Source organism: Sus scrofa, chromosome 5 (assembly GCF_000003025.6).
Source record: "Sus scrofa isolate TJ Tabasco breed Duroc chromosome 5, Sscrofa11.1, whole genome shotgun sequence".
In the NCBI taxonomy this organism is placed as follows: Eukaryota; Metazoa; Chordata; class Mammalia; order Artiodactyla; family Suidae; genus Sus; species Sus scrofa.
Window position 1 is genome coordinate 9,620,690 of NC_010447.5, and position 20,915 is coordinate 9,641,604.

Here is a 20,915-nt window from a genome sequence, read left to right on the forward strand (position 1 = left end):
TGGCCTCGCTCGGTGGGTTAAGGATCTGGCGTTGCCGTGAGCTGTGGTGTAGGTTGCAGCTGTGCTTTGGGTAAGATCCCTGGCCTGGGAACTTCATGTGCAGCGGGTGAGGCTGAAAAAGAAAAAAATGGTAATAAAGAGAAGAAGCTTTCTTTAAAAAAAAAAAAAAAAGCAGCTTCTGCCTCAGAAGGATGGACTAGAGTCTGCATCCTAACAAAGTTCCAGGGGCTGTGCCCACAGCCCGGGACCACGCTGATCAGGAAGGTGTCCACATTTCTGGAGTTATCTCACCCAGTAATTCTGAGTTAGGTGTTACTCTCCTGCCTTCAGAAGAAACTGAGTGAGGGTAAAATACTGTCCAAGGCCACAGCTCTCCTGGGTCCAGTGGCAACTGTGCCACAGATGACCCTGGGCGTTTCCTTCAGCCAAGTTTTGATAAAGGAACAGCCCTCAGCCTTGCCTGCCTGTGACCAGCTTGTAAAAGAATTTGTCAGCAATCCATGTTTATCCAACACACATTACTGTCCTACTTCTCATGCAACCCAAGGGCCACTTTCGCCATGGTCCACCCGCAAGCAAGAGCTCAGCCTGGGGAAGGGGTGGAGGGCTCTGAGAGGCCCCCCCCCAGAGCACTTATAAATCCTGGGTATAGCTCAACAACCCCCCCCCATAATTAAGGTCCCTTCCAGTGCTGGCATTTGAAGACCCTGTGAACCCATAGCTGGCTCAGGCCTGGTAAAGGGTCTCCTGCTGGCCCTCCATTGGGGGGCTGAGGCGGAAGTGGGTCCTTATTCCCAGTCACCAGGGATGGAGGGTGCTCCTCAAAGCTTGGGGTCCTGTAATGAACCACAGGAGGCCTTGGAGTGGGGTGACTAGTCAGTGACTCCAGCCCCAGACATCAAACAGTAAGTGTGTGGGAGTTCCCTGGTAGCTTAGTGGTTGAGGACTTGGTGTCATTGCTATGGCTCGAATTTGATCCCTGGCCTGGAAACTTCCACATGCTGCAGGCACGGCCAAAAGAGAAAATATTACAATTTTAATATTACTATACCTATGGAGTAAAGAGGTTTTGACAGGGTTTTTTTCCCCTTTAGAATGTATCTAAGGAAAGACTGGCAAAGTACAGTGCCCAGAAGTAACTTGAAGTTATTCTTTGGGTTCTATGTAGTGGTTTTATTAATTTTAATAATGCGTTTGGGTCCCCCTCCCTTTTTGGCTTAAAGTTTGGTTTGGGGAGGTATTACATGTGTAATCACAAAGCCGGATGAAAGTCACGTTGCAGAGAACCCATCCCGGCCCCTCCACTGTGTTCCTACCCACGATCCTCACTGGTTTCTGGTTTCTCCTTCCTGTGTTTCTTATTCAGGGAGCTAATGTATATGGGAGGGGGTGGTGGCTGACAGCCTCTGAGGAAGTGATATTTAAGCTGAGACCAGAGGAGTGACCAGGATGCGTCAACCATGCAAACAGTTTATTTTTATAAAGTACGCCAAACAATTGCCCAGAAATTTTGCCCAGACTGGAGGGGGCAAACATGCCACTTGGTGAATCATTTTTAGTCATGCAACAAACAAACATTGACTGGGCCCGTGGATGCCAGGTCCTGGGCCAAGGTGGAATGGATGTACAGGGTGAGGGGAGGAGAGCCCAGGGCTCGAGTCCAGAGAGCTGGCTGGGTCTCTCTGCAGCCTTGGGCATTGCCTGAGTCTTGGTTTCCTCTTCTGTAAAGTGGAGGTGATAATAGCTGCTTCAGAGGTTGTAGGATTAAATACAACCACACATGTGCATAAGCGCTGAAATAATTGGCGGCTCACAGTGCCAGGCCCTGTTTCCAACCCTCTGCTCATTAACAGTCTTAGGAGGTGGGTGTATTATACCCATTTTATGGATGAGGACATTGAAGCACAGAGAAGACAGGCTGGCTCCATAGCCCATGCTCGCTTGCTCTTTTTTTTTTTTTTTTTTTTTTTTTTTTCTTTTGAAGTTCCTCAGCCAGGGATTGAATCCGAGTCACAGCTGTAACCAGAGCCACAGCAGTGACAGCACTGGATCCTTAACCTACTGAGCCACCAGGGGACTCCTCCACAACCCATGATCTTAGCTTTCACTATAGCCAGGCACCTGGTAAGTGCTCAGCAATGGGAACTACACGTTTCAAACACAAGGTGTGACTTGGCTTCCAGGGACCAAGGTCAGGGCAAAGACTCAGGTTAGCAAATGGCTCATCCCAATCCAAAATCCAGTGTGAGAAGCCCAGTGAACGAGGGACAAAGGAGGAAGGAAGGCGATGTCATCAGGAAGGTGATTCAAAGATACCTGACCTGAGCCTTGAAATGTGAGTAGTTGACTGGATAGGGGTTGAGGAGGGGACAGACATTTCCGACAGAGGAAACAGCATATGCAAAGGCCCAGAGGAGCCCCCCCCCCAAAGAAAAGGGGGGGGAAAGGACTTCCCACTGTGGCTCAGCGGGTTATGAACCCCACTGTTGTCCATGAGGATATTGGTTCGATCCCTGGCCTAGCTCAGTGAGTTAAGGATCTGGTGTGGCTGCAAGCTGTGTGTGGTGTAGGTCGCAGATGCAGCTCAGACTCCGAGTGGCTGTGGCTGTGGCGTAGGTTGGCAGCTGCTGCTCCCACTTGACCCCTGGCCTGGGAACTTCCATATGCCATGGGTTCGGCCCTAGATTGAAAAAAAAAAAAGAGAGAGAGAGAGAGAGAAAGGCCTAGAGGCATGAACTAGCCTGATTTACTCAAACTAGGGAGCACAGAGGGGAAAGGAGACCTACAGCAGCCGAGGCTGGAGGAGGCAGAAGGCAGGCAGAGGCCAGATCCCACTCGCCTGACTTCCACGCCCCTGTGCCTGCACTGTGGGGAACTGCTGATTAGAGAAGAGGGCACGACGGATGTGAACTTGAGGAATATGAATCTGGCAACAGTGGGCGGGGAGATTGGAGGATGGAGAAGAGATGGAGAGGTCAGGGAGCTAAGGTCACAATCATCCAGAAGGCAAGGATGACGGAACCGCTTCTGAACAGAGGTCTGCTCTTGGCCCAGAGAGAGGGAGGACTCGCAGGCTCTGAGGCCACCTGCCTGGGAGCCTGAGGGCACAGCCAGGACCGCCGACAGAAAGCTGGAACCAGTTGGGGGAGAACCGGGTTCTCAGAGCCAGACCACGGGGGCGTGGCCAGAGAGGGAGGAGCCTGATGGGGGCGGGGCTTCAGGAGGAGGGTGTGGTCAGCGGGCTCAAAGCAACCGAGCCGAGGAAAAGGGGGGGAAGCTGGCCGGAAAGCAAGATTCCTACTGACCATTTCCCCTCGCTCCTTTTCGTTTTTTAGAATTGAAGTATAGCTTATGTACAGAGAAACACACATCGTACATGCGCACGGATCCAGTGCTTCTTACGTCTTTCTATACAACTTCTGTAATCACCACCTGACGGGATGTGGGCGATTGTCACTGCCCCAGCAAGTTCCCGCACGCCCCTTCCCGTGCAGGGTGCCCCCTGAGACACACTGGTAACCACTCTTCTAAAAACCAGCGGGTGGCCTTTTGACTTGGGGGTGGGGATGGGCGGTGGAGAGTGGGGACAGAGGCAGAGCCAGCGCTGAGAAGAGAAGCTTCTGGCAGGACAAACTGCCTGGAACAAACTTCCCTGGGGATGAGGGGTGGGAGGAGGTGGTTTTGAGAATCCAAGAAGTCTGCTCTTGTTTGGAGTCTAAAGAACCCTTGAGGAGGGGGTTGAAGACGGGGTGGCAGAGGGTTTGGAGAAAGAAGATGAGGAGGAGACGCCAGGAGAACTTGGCCTGGGACAAAAGGAGGGATTGGGCTTCCTCTGAACTTAGTTCGGTCAATTCCCCCCATAAAGCTAAACTGCCCAGCCACTGGCCTGCTGCCTCCTGGGTGGTGGCCTCTGCTCTCCTTTCCTACCCACATTTTGATGCCCCCCCAAGCTAGGGCCTCCCACGGGGAAGTGGATCAGGCAGACCCCTGCCTGCGGCTCCTGTGGGGGCCCCTCCAATGTAGCTTTAGCTAAGTGGAGAGCCTTCCACCCCCACATTCTCACTCCTTCTCTCCCTCCCCCTCCCCCATCCACACTCTATTTCAGAAACAGATATGGGAATAGTTCCAGCTAAGAAGGCTGAGCCCCCGCGTCACATCCTCTTTCCCAGAGCCTGCAACACAGGCGCCCACAGGAACCCAACTAATCACTCAGAGGAGTAAATACATTCCAAGCTCCAACCTCCAACTGGCCCATCACCAGACATCTCTCGCCCAAGCCACACTTCTCTGGGGCCTGCTTTCCTGTCTACACGTGGGTGGTTGAGGGAGAAGGGGTCTGGTGAGCAGGATAAACGCTGCCATGGTGACACCTAGCTGCCGTCCCCTCCTCTTCCTCTGGTCTGCTCCCTGCCATCTTTCCTTTCACCCTAGCGAGGCACCAACAGCATCTTCCTGTCCTCCCAACTGTCCATGTGAGGCCGTGTCCCATGGCCTACTGACGTTCAGGAAGCCACACATCTGGAGCCTGGCTTCACTGAAGATGGGAGAGCGGTCCAGTCAGCAGCTGGCGTGCAGGGAGCAGGGGGCCCAGCCTTGGGGTACTGCCCCTTTAAGACGGCACCCCTGGGAACCCCCACAACACATCCCTGCAGAGAGTAACTGGAGCTCCTGCAGGCCCCTGGGAGAACAGCATCTCAGGTAATTATGCCTCCCAAGGCCTTTTATCCCAGCATCTTCAAAGCACCTGTGATTAAGGTGCAGCCCGTCTGAACTCATCCCATCCAGGTTTACTGAGTCACCTCGGCTCTGAGACTGGGACACCCAGGCCTCTTTCCCCTTCTCTCCTCCCTCTCATTAAAACCTTTCCAAGGAAACGTGGACTGAGCTGCCCCCCTCCCTGCACAGCCCTGACCTGTGGGTGCACCTCCCTTTCCTGACGGCAAACGCTCCAGAGAGTTGGCTGCAATCTGGGATTTTGTAGAGAACCTGAATCACGTTCCTAGCGATTCCAAGGAAACTGGCAGTAAATCCTCCTCTTTGGCCTGTTTTCATTTGCTTGTTTATTTTGGCTGGGTAAGTTTGAAGTGGGACCTCCCTCACCTAGGCTGAAGGTGCGGGTGTGTGTGTATGTGCTTGGGCAATTGACAGACACAGAAAGAGGAAGCTCCTCCTCTTATATCTCCAACTCAGGCTCTTTTTGCAGCAACCTATATCTATTTTTCGGGAGCGGCGGGGGAGGGGTGGTGGTGGTGCGTCTGTGGCATGTGGAAGTTCCCTGGCCAGGGATCAGATCTGCACCACATTAGCAACCCGAGCCACTGCAGTGACAACGCTGGATCGTTAACCTCCTGTGCCACAGCGGGAACTCCAACACAGCAACCTGTAAATCATCACCAGCCACATCCCTGATTATTCTGACACATGTACAAACCCAAAATAGGGTCACCCAGGAATGGCCTTGTTCTCCTTGCTAATGGCTGTTGAGTCCCTGAATGTCACGACCCAACAGGAAAGGCTTTGTGAGGTCAGAAAGCATTTTCCCTTCCTGGGTCCCTCTGGGGGCTGGTGTAGAGCCTGGCTTCATTTATCAAATATCCACAAGGGCCTTGTGTGGGCCAGGTGGCTCAGGTGTGACCTTGACCAGATAATGATGCCTCTCTGTGCCTCAGTTTCCTCATCTGCCAGATGGCAGTCGCTGCTGCCTGCTGAAAGAATGACGAGCTGAGCGCACTGCTTTCCGCGTAGCAATTGCTCAGTGAATAGCAGTTGTGATGAAGCTGATGACCCTGTGTGTCTGGTGCTGAGCATGCAAAGATGACTAAGACCTAGTCCTTGCTCGCCCTCTGTTCCTCTGAGGGCCCATTCGCCTATCTTCCAGAAAATTTCTATGCATTTTAAATCATACACACACACACACACACACACTCTCTCTCTCTCTCTCTCACGCACATAAATACTTGCATAAAGATACATCCAATACTGTATATTTTCTTTTTTTCCATTTAATGACATATCCAGGGGGATCCACTTTACTTTTTTTTTGTTTTTTATTGTTTTTGCTCTTTAGGGCAGCACCTGTGGCACATGGAAGTTCCCAGGCTAGAGGTCAAATCACAACTGCAGCTGCCAGCCTACGCCACAGTCACGCACGATCCTTAACCCACGTAGCAAGGCTAGGGATCGAACCTGCGTCTTTATGGATCCTAGTTGGGCTCGTTACCGCTGAGCCACAATGGGAACTCTGGGAATCAACTTTTAATCAGGAACCGAGGGAGGGGCAGAAATTAACAAGAAGTAAGGAAAGAGAGTGAGGAGACGCAAGCATGTTCTGGGTGATGGGAATAGCAGCGGCAAGGCCCTGCCGCCAGATGCAAGGTGGTAGCTGGGACTAGAACCCACTGATGGCAGAGTTTGAGATGGGTTCATCAAAATCAGCCTAATTGGGCCGGTTTTGCAAAAAGGAAATTGAGGACTGACCTTCTCACTGTTTATAAATATTAGAAACAGCATTTCCTGGGTGCTTAGAGTGTGCTAGGCCTCATGCTAACAGCCTTCCTTGTGTTATCTCATTTCATCTTCACGTCAGCTCTGAATTGATGGCGTGGTTATTAATCCCATTTTACAGATGAAGAAACTGAGGCTCAGAGAAGCTAAGTGATTTGCTCAAAGTCTCACAGACTGTCAGTGGTGGAGTGGGATTTGAACCAGGCGGTCTGGCTGATTTCGAAGAGAGGGCAGTGGATGATGGCTTGAAGCAAAGTCTTAATTCTCTGCTCAGGAATTGAACCTGGGCAGCCTGGATGAACACCAGGAATCCTAGCCACTAGACTGGTTAGAGGCTAAAAGCAGAATTGCCTTGATTCTTGCCCCCTGTTGAAAGCAAGAATGATTCAAGGAGGCTAAGACTGTAAAAATAGGTGTAAAATTTATTGTTAGAACACTGTACAACATGTGGGAGAGCACAGAAATACAGAGAATTAGACTATTTATCTCAGGCAGAAGTAAAGCGGTAATACACACCCAAAGGAGATGGGAGCGTGCGGGCGTCCCCCTGAAGGAAGAGCACGCCAGGGAGGTGATTTAAATTACTTATATAGGACAGTTCCTCTGGGTCTTTGTCTTCCCTTGGCCGGTTAGTTTGTTTTATTTTTCACACCTGACCAGATCTAGGGCCCTCCCCTGATCTGAGTGCACATCTTTTGGCCAAGATGGATCCAAAGCAGAGCATGGTGGGAAGGTGATCCGGATTTATTGCGGCCTGGCACCCCTCCCTTTCTGACCCAGAAGGGTCTCTCTGCGCATGCGTAGCTGGCGTCTCCCCGATCCTGTGGATGGGGAGTACAGGACCTCTTTGTTCCGTCCAAGCAGGGCTCAGCCCCTCTTTTGATCTTGTCATCACATGACATTAAGTTCACAGAAGACAAGTACCCGTTATTTGCCTTGTGCCTGTTATTTCTATCTTGAAGCATAGATAGGTGGCTGGTTGTAAATGTTTATCCCGGAGCCCGCCTATCTCCTTCCTCAGGAAGTATAAATAAGAGGCTAGTTGCAAATGTCATCCTGGAGCCCATCTACCTCCCGCCTCATGGCCACTGCACAGGCTAAAGGCCTCCAAAGAGCCACCCCATCTGGATGGCTCTCCTAGTTCCCCCTATCTCTGCTCTGCTTGAGGTTACACTTCTGCCCTGTACCTGATCTTCCTTTCTGGGTGACCTGGAGAGTCACTGACACTGACTCTGAGCCACTGAAACTCCCTTAGTTGCGGAACATCTGAAGTTCTTTCGTCCTCAACACTCTTTTCTGGTTCCCTTGGTCACAGCGTCCCATTTTCCTTAAGGGACCCACCCTCTCTCTCAGTACTTTTGGTTCAGAAGGGACTGACTCCTCCCACTGGCTTCAGGGGTGGGGCCATTTACCTAAGCCTGGCCAATTGGAGCACTGCAGTTCTTGGCTACGATGATTGGCTCAAAGAAGGTAAAGTGACTCAAGATGGGCCAATCAGAGACAAGTACTGAAACCAACTTCGGAATTCTTAGGAAAACACACACATAACACCCAAGAGGCCGAGAGCATCATGATTGTCAGTCGTGTGCAAAATACTGTACCAACATTTTCACACATATTGATGGAGAAACCGAGGCTCAGAGAGGCAAAGCCCCATTCCTAAGACCATACTACTATGCTAGGAAGTAAATGGAGCTGGTCCACACCACACCACGCTGCCCCGCCAGGTGCTCCTACAGCATCCTTGGGGACAAGTGGGAGGCACAGAGAGGGCAGGTAAAAGATCCGGAGTGCTCTGGGCCACTCATCAGCCTGCACTGCTGAGGCCTTGGCTCTTTCCTCTGCACTGCCCTATCAATGCTAGGAGTGGGTTTTGGATGCAGAAGTAATCCAATCTGGTCCCTGCTACCTTCGAGAGGCCCTTGGTCTTGTGGGGGAAACAGATGCATTCAGATGATTTATGATGCACAGTGAGAAGAAAACACAAGGGGACAACAAATCAGTTCTTTAAATTATATATATATATATATATATATATATATATATATATTTTTTTTTTTTTTTTAAGTAAGGGCTGCACCTGCAGTATATGGAAATACCCAGGCAAGGGGTTGAATCAGAGCTGCACCACAGCCACAGCAACGCAGGATCCAGGCCGCACCTGCTACCTACACCACAGCTCACGGCAACGCCAAATCCTTAACCCACTGAGTGAGGCCAGGGATCGAACCCGCATCCTCATGGATCCTAGTCGGGTTCGTTAACCACTGAGCCATGACAGGAACTCCTCATTTAGTATTATTCCTAATTACTTGCCTGTGTTATTTGAAATGTGTAAAGATGCTGTTTTTAAAATGAATTTATTTACATTTTTATTTTGGCTGCATCTGTGGCATGTGGAAGTTCTGGGTCTAACCCATGCAACTCAACCTGCAGCAGTGCCAACGCTGGACCCTTAACCTGCCATGCCACCAAGGGAACTCCAAGAGGCTGTTTTAATATACCATGGTATGGATCTACCATAATTTACTTAACTGTTCTTTGATGAGCTTCTGATTATTTCTGATATTTTTAAGGGAGAAATTAATTAAAGCAGAATGGGGAGGGAAGAGTGGGGGAGGTGGGGATTAAGAAGGAACCAAAAAATTACATCTGATCTGGCCTTTGAAGGAAGAGTAGAATTCTTCCTTTAGTAACCAGTGAGCAGGGGTAAAGCTGACTGGTGGTGGGAACTGTTATAATATTCCAGAAGGAAGGGGACCTGAACCAAGATGGTGGCCCTAGACATGCAAGGGAGAGGAGAGGGAGGTGAGTGGCATCTTTGAGCCAGGGTGAATGGGTATTTGCATGGAGCAGGGAGGCCATGGAAGGGGGTAAATGTTTATCTTCTAAATTAGCTTGGGGAGGAGTTCCTGTCATGGCTCAGTGGTTAATGAATCTGACTAGGAACCATGGGGTTGCGGGTTTGATCCCTGGCCTTGCTCAGAGGGTTAAGGATCTGGCATTGCCGTGAGCTGTGGTGTAGGTTGCAGACTTGGCTCGGATCCATCGTTGCTGTGTCTGTGGCGTAGGCCGGCGGCTACAGCGCCAATTAAATCCCTAGCGTGGGAACCTCCATGTTCCGTGAGTGCGGCCCTAGAAAAGACAAAAAAAAAAAAAAAAAAAAAAGTTAGCTGGGGACAGGATGAGGCAAGGCGGGAAGCCACCAACTCAGGCTCCTAGTGCCACCTGCTGCTTACCTGCCATGTCATTCAGGCCAGGTGACTTTCTGTCTTTGAGCCCCTTTCTGGCAACCCAAGCCTAAAAATACCCACCACCTGCCCCTGCCCCTGCCCCTGCCAGCCTGGGGCCTCTGTAAGTTGAGACCCAAAGAATGCCCCTGTTGAACAGGGGCTGAGAACCGGCATTTGAGTGTGGCTTGGCCTGACTGCTCTGAATGTCAGGTGGTGTCTGGTTTCCATGTAAGCATAAGATATGGTGAGATAAATGAGACCAGGACTTTGCCCTGGAGGGGTTCCTGTGTAGAGAGGAAGAGCCAGGAAGTCATGAACAAATGGTGATGATAAGTCTTGTTTGTTTGCTGGGAAAGCCCTGAGCAACTTCCTACCTGGAGCTGGGAAGGAATTTCCCTATAGGACTCTTTCTGGAGGATCTTTATTCATGCTACAAATTTATTTTGAACATGTTCTCTATACTAGCCCTTATACTAAGTACTGCGATTATATCAGGAAAGAAAAAGGACAAAAATCTTTGTTCTTGCAGGGCTTATGTTTTACGGGAGGAAGCCGAATAGTAAATCAGGCAAACTCTGTTATGACAGCAATTAAATGACGTGGGGGACAGCTAGAGCTTGGAGAGGGGGCATCAGGACCGCATGTAGTGGCTTTGGCGATGTTACTCAGGTGATCAGGGCAAGCCTTGCTGAGTGGGGAATATGCGAGCAAACCGTTGCAGAAAGTGAGGGAGGGAGCATTCAGATACCTGAGGGAACAGCAATCCCAGCAGAGGGAACAGCCAATGCAAAGGACTTGAGGCCAACAGTGCTTCATTTGTTCTAGGAACAGCAAAGGGTCAGTGCAGGGGGGAAGAAGGGAAGAGATCAGACAAGGCTGGTTGGGTGGGTGGAATATTAGATGAAGCAAGTTTCTGCTGGGATTTTTAAGGACCTTGGCTCTTACTTTTGTGAAATGGGCAGCTAGTGGAGGGTTTTGAGCAAAGCAGTGCCATGTTCTGATTTAGGTTTTAAAATAATCCCTCTGGTTCCTGCATTAAAGTAGACTGGAACAGGGGGCAAGTTTGGAAAAAGGGAAAAAGGTTAGAACATTGCAATAATCCTGGGCCACTTGGGCTGCTAGAACAAATTACCATAGACTGGGTGGCTTATCAACAACAGCCTTTTTTTTTTTTTTTTAAAGAGCTGTACCTGCGGCATATGGAGGTTCCCAGGCTAGGGGTTGAATTGGAACTGTCGCTGCCAGCCTACACCACAGCCACAGCAATGCCAGATCCGAGCCGCATCTGCAACCTACAGTGAAGCTCAAGACAACATCAGATCCTTAACCCACTGAACGAGGCCAGGGATCGAACCCGCATCCTCATGGATATCAGTCAGGTTTCTTAACCTGCTGAGCCGCAACAGGAACTCCAACAATAGACGTTTATTTCCTGTTGTTCAGGAGGCTGAAAGTCCAAGATCAGGGTGGCTGTCAGCACGATCAGGTTCTGGTGAGGGCCCTTTTCTAGGTTACAGACTGCGATTCTTATTATATTCTCATGTGGCAGAAAGGCTAGAGTTCCCTGGTGTCTCTCTTTTAAAGACACCAGTCTCATCCATGAAGACGCCACCCATACGACCTAACCACCTCCTAAGGCCCTGACATTGGGGGTTAGGATTTCAACATATGAATGGGGGAAGGGGACACAAACATTCAGTCCCTAACAAGAATATTGCAATAATCATGGATGCGGGGTGATAGCAATGGAGATGAAGTGGAAGTGGTCAGAGGCTAGATCAATTTTGCTGGTAGAGCCAATATAATTTCCTGCTCCAGTGGGTAAGGGGGTGGGAGGAGAGATTCAAGGATGACTTGGAGTTTCCTGGTGGCAGAGCTGGTTAAAAATCCAGTGTTGTCATTGCAACAGGTGGGTTCCATCCCTGGCTCAGGGAACTTTCACATGCCGCGGGCGCAGCCAAAAGAAAAGAAAAAACAAAAAACAATCAAAGAAGGAGTTCCCGTCGTGGCTCAGTGGTTAACGAATCCGACTAGGAACCATGAGGTTGCGGGTTCGATCCCTGGCCTTGCTCAGTGGGTTGAGGATCCGGCATTGCCGTGAGCTGGGGTGTAGGTGGCAGAGGTGGCTCGGATCCCAAGGCTCTGTGGCTCTGGCGTAGGCTGGCTAGAGCTCCGATTAGACCCCTAGCCTGGGAATCTCCACATGCCACTTGGGAATCTCCACATGCCTAGGGTGCGGCCCTAGAAAAGACAAAAACAAACAAACAAACAAACAAACCAACAAAAAACAATCAAAGAAGACTGCAGGAGTTCTGGGCTGGGGCTGAAAGGATGGAATTGCTAACTGCTGTTGTGAGGCTAAGCAGGTGCAGGTCTCTTCTGCCTTTGAAAGATGGTTCTACTGTGGGCATGTTGAGTAGGGCTTCAGTGGGCCTGTTGAGATCCTCTTGGACCTCAAGTATGAAGTGTTGAGTACACAGTTCGGGGGAGGAGTCTGGGCTAGGGGTAGAAATAAATTTGGGGATCTTGAACACATTAAAGCCAGAACTTGCTTGGATTTTGTTTTTCAGTTAAACCGAGTTGGGTGTGGACCTGGCAAACAGAAATGGGCTAGGTGACTAGAATGCTATCTGAAGAATTTTGCTAGTTAGGCCACCTAGAGCGAGATGGGGCAAGAAAAAGCGCTGCTAAGTGAAGGAGGAAGAAAAACCGCATCCTCAACTTTGCAATTTCATCTCGCTTTACTGCCCACAGCACCTCTCTATACATTCATTCCACAGTTCCACATGCATCCTTCAGCCGACAACTTGCCGTTCGATCTTGCTTCATCTTCAAACGGGCCCAAATGGAGGCAACTAGCGTTAAAAGAAGTGTAGCGCCATACTGCCAGCGAGTGCCAGGGACAGAGATTGGAGCCTGTGACTCTGTCCCTGCACTCCAAGAAGCTCAGCGGCGGGTAGGGTTGGAGGTCGGATGGAGGTGGGGAGGCGACTCTTGGCAGGTCTGTGAGCGGCGGGAGAACCGGGAACCATCCCAGCGGCGAGGGTAGGGGACAGCGGCTCCTTTAAGGCCGGGCGGGTGATCTCAGCCTCGGGTTTGCCGCCCCGCCCTCCCCGGCGGCGCGCTCAGTGCGCAGGCGCGCCGCGGCGGCACTCCGCTGGGCCCCGGACGCGCCGGCGGCGGCGAGACGCCGGGGCTGCGGTGCTGTCCGCTTGCCTCTCCCGCAGAGTCCAGCTGCCGAGCATCGCCCGCCCGCGCCGCCGCCATGGGCTCCTGAGGTACCCCTCCCGCTCGCCCTGCGCTGGAGGCCCTGAGGGGGGCGGCCGAGGGCTCCCGGGGCTGGGGGTGCTGCTCCGTTCTGGAGAGGCCCGTTCTGGGGGCGCCCGATGGGTCGCCTTGGCCGCGGGTCCCCGGTTGGGGAGGGGACTAAGGTGGCCGGCCTAGCCCCGGAGGGAAGGGGCGTCGGGCGGCCCCGCCAGGGCCGCCCTGCGCCCCCTGCTCGCCCTGCGAGGTCGCGGGGCCGCCCGTGGGTGTGCCCTGGCCCCCTCCTCGCCAACGTGGCGGGGCCCGCGCCTGGAGTGTAATCGGACCTGCCCGTGGGGGTGGCTGAGGGAGAGGGGAGGCGGATGGACAGGCCGTTTGCAAGTGGGATTGTGTGCGCCCGGTGGGTGTGCTGGCGCCTGGCACTGCCGAGCGAGCGGGGGAGTCAGCCTTGCCCTGTGCCGGTAGCTGTGATCTGGGATGGTGGCTGGCCTGGCCAGGCCTTTGGGGATGCATGCTTGAAGGTGTACACACGCCTTGTGTACAGGTGGGCAATCCGGAGGGTCCCCCACGGGAACCTGGGGCTCTAAAGATATTTGCTTGGAGAGGGACCACAGAGATGGTTCAGAGTGTGTGCCTCCACCTTGTACCTTTCCTTCCTGAGCACACTGCTGGGGGCTAGTGCTGGTCGACTCCAGGCCAAAGGCAAGGTGATGGGGTTGAGAGGTGGGCATGGCTATCTGTTCCCATCCCTTACCCCTCTGGGGTTGTGCAAGGCCAGACATTACACATGCACACACACCCAGGGAGCTGTGGGGCAAAGCAGGTGTTTGCATGTCTGATACCTGTGTGTGAGGTGAAGGCCATGTATTATTTATCTGACTGCCTGGTACCTTATGTAAGGAAAGAAGCAGCAATCTGTGCCCTGGAGGCCATTGTGCCGCCGAGGCCGCCAGGCAAACAAGCTCACGCACCTGCAGCCGAGGCGCAGGTCTCAGAGGTGTGACTCCTTCACAGGCTATGTATGTGTGCAGCATCCCTGCCTGTCGCCCTTCCTTTTCAGCGTGCTTGGTGGACCCTCTGGATTCTGCACATCAGGACATCTTGCCAGCGGGGGCTGTGTCCATCAGGATGGGGACGGTGGAGCGGGAAGGCCCCAGCAGTCAGACCTATGTGTCCATTTTATCAGGCTTTGGACACAAACCTCTCAGGTTGATGGGGGAATCAAACCTAGAAACAAGTAGTTACAGTGATGTGAAAACCTATAAAATAGAGGGAATGCAGAGTGGGTTTGGCACTGGGGGAGAGGGAACAGGGCCAGCAGAGAAGGCTCCAACAGGAGGGGAGAGCCGAGCTGGAGCTGGAAGGGTGACTAGCATTCCACCCAGGGGGAGCCCATGTCTCCTTGTCTGTGTACGTGGCAGGCCCGGATGGAGCTGTCGGTGAACCAGGACCTCTCTCTTGCTGCCCGATCTTGCCACCTTGTAACTTACTGAGCATCTACTCCGTGCCAGATGCTCTAAAGATGAATGAGACCTTGTGCCCCGCCTCTGAGGGCTTCCAGTTTGCTGGGGAGATGGAAATAGACAGTGACCCCAATCCAAAGATGAGGCCCCGGTAGCCAGTATGATAGCCACTGTGCAGGAAAAGGCACTGTCCATCCCTCACCACTCCCCCCACCCCAGACTACAGGCATCCTGGTTCCTTTGTGCAGCCTTTGGGATCCTGGGTGTGTTGTAAGTTGCTTAAGGATTCTGGATGTGTTGGAAGTTGCTTGGGGATTCTGGATGTGTTGGAAGTTGCCCTCCCGTGGTAGTGGGTTATACCAGGAAGTCCTTCTAAAGGTCTCCGGGTGGTGGGAAGGAGAGCTTCAAGGCACAGTGGGCGCAAGTGATCTTGCCCTAGTTCAGCGGTGTTGGCCGAGTTCTGTGTCTGGAGGCTGTTTTCTCCTCCTCTGCCTTTGAGGTTTCGCTCCTGGTTTCTGGCGGGGCCAGCCCAGCTCTCTCCTTGAGAGGAGCTCCGTGCTATTTCCAGTCCCTGCTGTGCTCATTTCTCCCGTAAATTCCCTCGAGTGGATGCAGCCTGGGAAGGCAGAGTACGGCTCTTTATTGTTTTGAAACCAAGTAACTGAAAGCCCTTCTCACTGCAGGGCCTCGAGACTGGGGATTGGGTGTGTGAGCAGCTGGGAAAGTCAGCAGCTGGGAGAGCTCTGGGGGCCTGCCTCTGGACCTTCATGGGCAGTGAGCATTGGCTGAAGACCTACTGTGTGCCCAGCGCGGTGCTGTGTGGTGGGTGGTGTCTTCTCAGAGGCTGTGGTTGCCTGAGGCCGTTCACCGTGTAACAGATAGGCCACAGACAGTGCTCTGCTTGTGGTGGAAACAGGGCCAGAAGACAATGGGAACAACAGCTCGTTTATTAAGCACTTACTGTGTGCCAGGCACAGTTCAAAGCACTTGCATGAATTACTGCGTTTCATCCTCCCACCACCCAGGGAGGTGGGGCGGTTACCTTCACCCTTTGCAGAGGCGGCAGCCTAGGAGGGTAAAGCCGCGCTGGTCCGTGGAGCTGACCTCGGAGCCCATGCTCTTCCCCGCTAACCCTGGAGTGTGCCAGGCGTCATCCTAAAAGTGACACATCCTGCGCCGTGAAGGACAGGTCTGCTCTGCCCTGGAGGGAGAGGGCCTTCTGGGCAGAGGTGTGGGGGCCTGAAATACCTCCCAGATGTGGCCGAGGTGGGCCCGGGGCATGAAGACCTTTGAAGGTCCTGCTGAGGAATTTGAACTTGACTCTGCTGCAGTCAACAGGGAGCACTGCAAGTTTCCCAAAGGAAGAGGCTCCCTGAGCCGGATGTTACAGGACAGCATGGCCGCGTCGTCTTCCTTTCTTCCCGCAAGTAGCTCCAGGAAGGCTGGGCCTCTCTCCCCTTTGCTTTCCCTCAGGTCACTGGCATCTTTGTTAGTCCCTGCTGCCTTTCCCTTTTATTCTTCCAGCAGCTTCTGGTCTTGACAGCCCTGCGTGACTCAGGGCAGGCCTCCGGAGCCCACTGCTGCAATGGTGTCTGCTCTACCCCAGCCGGGCTGGCTGTGGGGTGGCTCCCTGAGCTGGAACCGAGGTTCTTCCTGGCTGTCCTGGGTCTCGCAGGTCCTTGCCGCCTCCTCACACTGTGGATCTGGGTGGGCAGCTGCCTTGCCCAGGTGAGCACTGTTGAGCTTGTCCATCTCCCAGGCCCCTGTGCTCGTCAGTGCTGTAAACACAGGCAGAGGAGACTGGGGACATCGTGGGAACTGGGGCTCAGGGAGCCGGCTCTCACTGCCAGATCCCACGTGCGGGGTCATGAAGGGGATGCCCGCCCCACCCACCTGCTTTGCTGGGTGTTGAGCGGCCAGCTGAGCACCCCGGTTCCTCCTTCCCTGCAGGGCTGGAAGACTAGGGGTCTTCGCACAAGACATCTGTTGAGGCACAGCTGAGGGGGTCCATGTCAGCTGTGGGAGCCCATGGGTGTAGCACATGCGGGGAGGAATCAGAAGACTAATGAATTGGGTGCTTTAGGAGAGGAGGCTGAGAATTCAGGAAGGGGACAGAAGTGGTCATGGGGAGAGCGGGAGGTCAGCTGAGCATTCTAGAGAGAGAATTGGGACTGCGGTTGAAACTTCCCTCTCTCGTTAGCCCTGTGGCCTCGGACACGTTGCTTATCAGGTTCAAATTCCCATACTTTAAACATGGGGGGAGGAGTTCTCTGGTGGCTCAGTGGGTTAAGGATCCAGTGTTGTCACTGCTGGGTTCGAACCCTGGCCTGGGAACTTATGCATGCTCTGGGCCCAGAAAAAAAAAAAAGTAGCGGGAAGATGATGCCCTTTCCTTCATCTGTAAAAGGGGCGTAATAGTAATACAGCCATCGTGTGGCCGTCACGTCCTGATGTCTCCGAGGAGCTCAGCACAGCCCTGGGCACATAGGACATGCTCAGTAAACACTGGCTTTTGTTAATACCTTACAGCCTGTTTAATTCATTCAGGGAAGAGGTATTGCCTGTGTGCCTGGGAGTGCAGAGAGCCGAGTCCAGCTGGGGAGGGAGCTGTTCCAGTTGTCCTGGGTGCTCTGAGGGAACACGGGGCATTCCTTCCTGGGTAGGCACTTGGCTGTCGAGGTGACATTTAAGCTGTCACCGTGTGTAAGGAGAGGAAGCAGGTTCCAGGTAGGGGGAACCTTTACATATGCAAAGCCAAGGGCTGCTGTTCTTTGTCTGCAGAATTGTTTGGCATCGGGGCTCAGCGCATAGTAGACCTTGAGTAAATGTTAATTGGATATGATCTTCTCGGCCTCAAAGAGGACAGGAAGGGGGAGAAGTTTGGATGATCCCCAAGTTTCAGGTTTTCTTTTTTGCCCTCCCCATCTTGTCTGCCGGGTGGGATACAGGGCAGGTACCTTAATGCAGTGCAGCTAAGCTGCCAGCGTTCTTATCAGGGACTTGGCCCCAGCTTTGCCTGAGCCTTGGGAGGGGAGGCGCTGGAATTAGCGTTTGTTCACATTCCTGTTTGCTGCTGTTTTAGTGCATCTGAAACCCTACACTTGGGTTAGAAGGATGACACGGGGCCTCTGTCTGATTGGTCGTTTTTCCAGTCTTGGGTTAATGGTGGCTCAGTATCTCGCATGATGCCATGCACCAAGTAGGTGCTGAAATAACTCGCCTTTTTTTTTTTTTTTTTTTTTTTTTTTGCTTTTTGGGCCGCCCTCGTGGCATATGGAGGTTCCCAGGCTAGGGGTCAAATCGGAACTATAGCTGCTGGCCTAAGCCACAGCCACAGTCACACAGGATCTGAGCCACATCTGCAACCTACACCACAGTTCACGATAGTGCTGGATCCTTAACCCACTGAGCAAGATCGAACCCACAACCTCATGGTTCCTAGTCAGATTGGTTTCCACTGCGCCACATGGGAACTCCTGAAATAGCTTTTGATTAAACAAACTAATGGTTGGGTGAGTTAGTATCATTGCCACTCAGGATAAGGCTGGAATTATTCTTGAGAAGTGACAGATCAGAGCAGGGTTGGTTTACTAGAACTGAGTTTATATCAGGAGCTGACAGGTACATTAAATGGCCTTGGGTCTGCCCAAGGGAAGGCTCCAGCCGATGGTCTGGAGTCTCAGGCCTGGGCTGGGAGGCAGGAAGCCCCAGGGTCACCTCCTTTCCCTTCTCCTCTGGGGCGGAAACCAGAGAGGGAAGATCCCACCCAGAAAAGCTTTGTGCCTGACCTGCGTCACTTCCAGCTCCACCATGTTTAAAAAAAGTCACACACAACTAATTAAGTATTTCACGGAAAGTTTGCAGTGTTGATCTCAGTGTTTCAGCCTGTGAGAAACAGTAGACTTCTCTGCTTTTGAAAACAGTACTTTCTGATTAAATTTGGAACACAAAAGATTGAAGGGTAAGAATAAAAATCACCCCAACTTCTAATAAGCAAGAAATACTCACTGTTGAAGCTTGAGCACCTTTTCCTTCTGGGCGTAACCCTGCATTATCCCACTGTTCACAGAAGGCCGAGTCAGAACCCCTGACGCGGAAAAGCTAGCCGTAGACAGGGAAGAATGAGAGACTTCCTAAAACAGAGCCCTCGGGGCTTTATTTCAAGGTGTCCGTGGGAAAGATGTGGTCCCCCCCGGATGGTGGATGGCACTGTGGCGTGAGGGCAGGCGGAGCGCTGCCCGGAGTCAGAGGGCCTGGTGATGCCCTTGGGCCAGGCACTTGCCCTCCAGTGGGGCTGCTCATCCCCCTCCGCCCACCTCCTGGCTGCCACAGGGCTCGGGTAAGGTTCCAGGATGGAAAGCCCTGGCCCCTCAGGGGGGCCTGTTTCTTTTTGGAGGGAGAGCAGGTCTTTACAGTCAGGTGAAGACGGGATGGAGAAGGGTGTGTGTGTGTGTGTGTGTGTGTCCTTTTCCAACCTGAAATCTGTTTGGTGATCCTCCTAAAGACTCCAGTCTCCTTACTGGGGAACCTTGGTCTGCGGACCCTATAGCTTCTGGCCATGGGTTGTCCTGGGTGGCTGTCCCTCACCTCAGCAAAGGGGGTGGAGTGAGACCTCTAGAAGTTACCATCTCTGTCGCCCTGGAAGGGATTTTCAGATCAGATAGCCTTCCCATGCTGAGAGAAATGCGTGGAGTTTGGTGCCTTTATCGCCCCCGTGCCCCCTGCCGTGGACAGCCCGCCCTCAGGGAGGCCCTGTCCTACTGGCAGGTGGCCGAGCACCTCCGCTCTGCTTTGGTGCCGTTCCCCAGAGCCGTCTGGGTCATCACTTACAGGAAAGCTCCGAGGGAAAGCTAACTAACCCCATGGCTGCTGCTGCTGCAGCCCCGGCAGAGGCTTCTGGTCTCCATCTCTAGCAGCTGTGTTTTTTTATTCCATCTAGAATGAACGGAAAATCTGGGATTCCATCAGCAGTCATTTTGGGCGCCTGCAGGTGCAATGATAGGTGTTGGTGAAGGGATATGTGTGAAAAAACTAATATTAATTAATATTAACATACTAATTAGTACTAATATGACTAATCCTTACCGGAATTGGTGTAGGACTTTGCAGTTTACAAATTACTTTTCACAAATATCGTTTCATTTTATCCTCCCAGTGGCCCTGGAATCTTGGAATTATTGCACCTCTTTCATAGATGGATAGACTGAATTTGCCTAAGATCCTGTGGAAGGAAGCACCTGGGTTTTCCATTTCAAATCCTGGGCCCTCGCTGCTGTGAGTGGCCCCTCCAGCACAGCCATGCCCCCAGGGAGCCTGCAGCCCCACTGGGAAGCCCGGCAGGTGGAATTGCTGCTTAGACGTGGAAAGCACATTAATGGAGCACCAGGTCGAAGCAGTGGGGGCCCCAGGAGGCAGCAGTCTGTTCTGCTGAGGCTCCCTGGGGACAAGGCAGTTGAACTGGGGGCCCTGACGGTGGCAGGTGGTAGGTGCAGAAGTGGGGAGGCCTTCCAGGTAGTGGGGCCACCTGGAGCACACGCACGGGCAGGTCAGTGGAGGAGCGGAGGGGGCGAACTCCCCCAGAGCACTTGTCGTCAAGGCCTCGCCTCCAGGAAGAGAAGTGCATCTCTGCACGAGTTTGTCAGTGGGTTTTAAACAAATAAGGTATGTGAAAGTCTAGATGCTCCAAACAGTACATATTTGCTTTACCCCCCCCCCAAAAAAAGGTTGAGGAGTTCCCATCGTGGCGCAGCGGAAGTGAATCCAACTAGGAACCATGATGTTGCAGGTTCGATCCCTAGCCTTGCTCAGTAGGTTAAGGATCTGGTGTTGCTGTGGCTGTGGTGTAGGCTGGCAGCTGTAGCTCCGAGTAGACCCCTAGCCTGGGAACCTCCATATGCCACAGGTGCAGCCCTAAAAAAAAACAAAAAAAAAAGGTTGATACAGGAGTTCCCTTCATGGGGAGTGGAAACAAATCCGACTAGTGTCCATGAGGATGCAGGTTCGATCCCTGGCCTCGCTTAGTGGGTTAAGGAGCCGTGAGCTGTGGTGGAGGCTGCAGACATGGCTGGGATCTGATGTTGCTGTGGCTGTGACGTAGGCCAGCAGCTACAGCTCTGATTCAATCCCTAGCCTGGGTGCAGCCCTAAAAAGCCAAAAAAAAAAAAAAAAAAAATGAGGCACTGTGCAGTGGTGACAAAAATGTCGGTAGCAGTAACCTCAGTGCACTCGAGTATGCTTTCACTTACAGGAGTTCTTGGCCGTCCAGTGTGCTGGAGCAGGGCACAGGAAATGGGCAGGTTGGCGAGGGTTCTTCCTCTCCCGTGCCGGTTGGTGTGCCAAGAGGTAGCCCCCACTCCACTGGGGGCAGAAGACCGTTTCTTCCATTTGCAGTTTGTGGAGCTGTGTGGGGGTGGGAGGAAGCCGGTCCCTGCCTGCGGCGTTTGCCCGGCTG

General features: G+C 52.7%; 1 protein-coding gene across 3 annotated transcripts in view; it reads left to right on the forward strand.

Moving 5' to 3' along the window:
- The window catches only part of TMEM184B (transmembrane protein 184B), a 48,563-nt gene continuing 40,512 nt past the window's right edge, over positions 12,865 to 20,915 (forward strand). For 2 of the 3 annotated variants that reach the window (XM_005655511.3, XM_001924228.6), the window contains exon 1: positions 12,865 to 13,015. The gene's annotated coding sequence lies outside the window, so the exon portion shown is untranslated. The remainder of the gene's footprint in view (positions 13,016 to 20,915) is intronic. The other variant, XM_013988203.2, reaches the window with a different exon arrangement.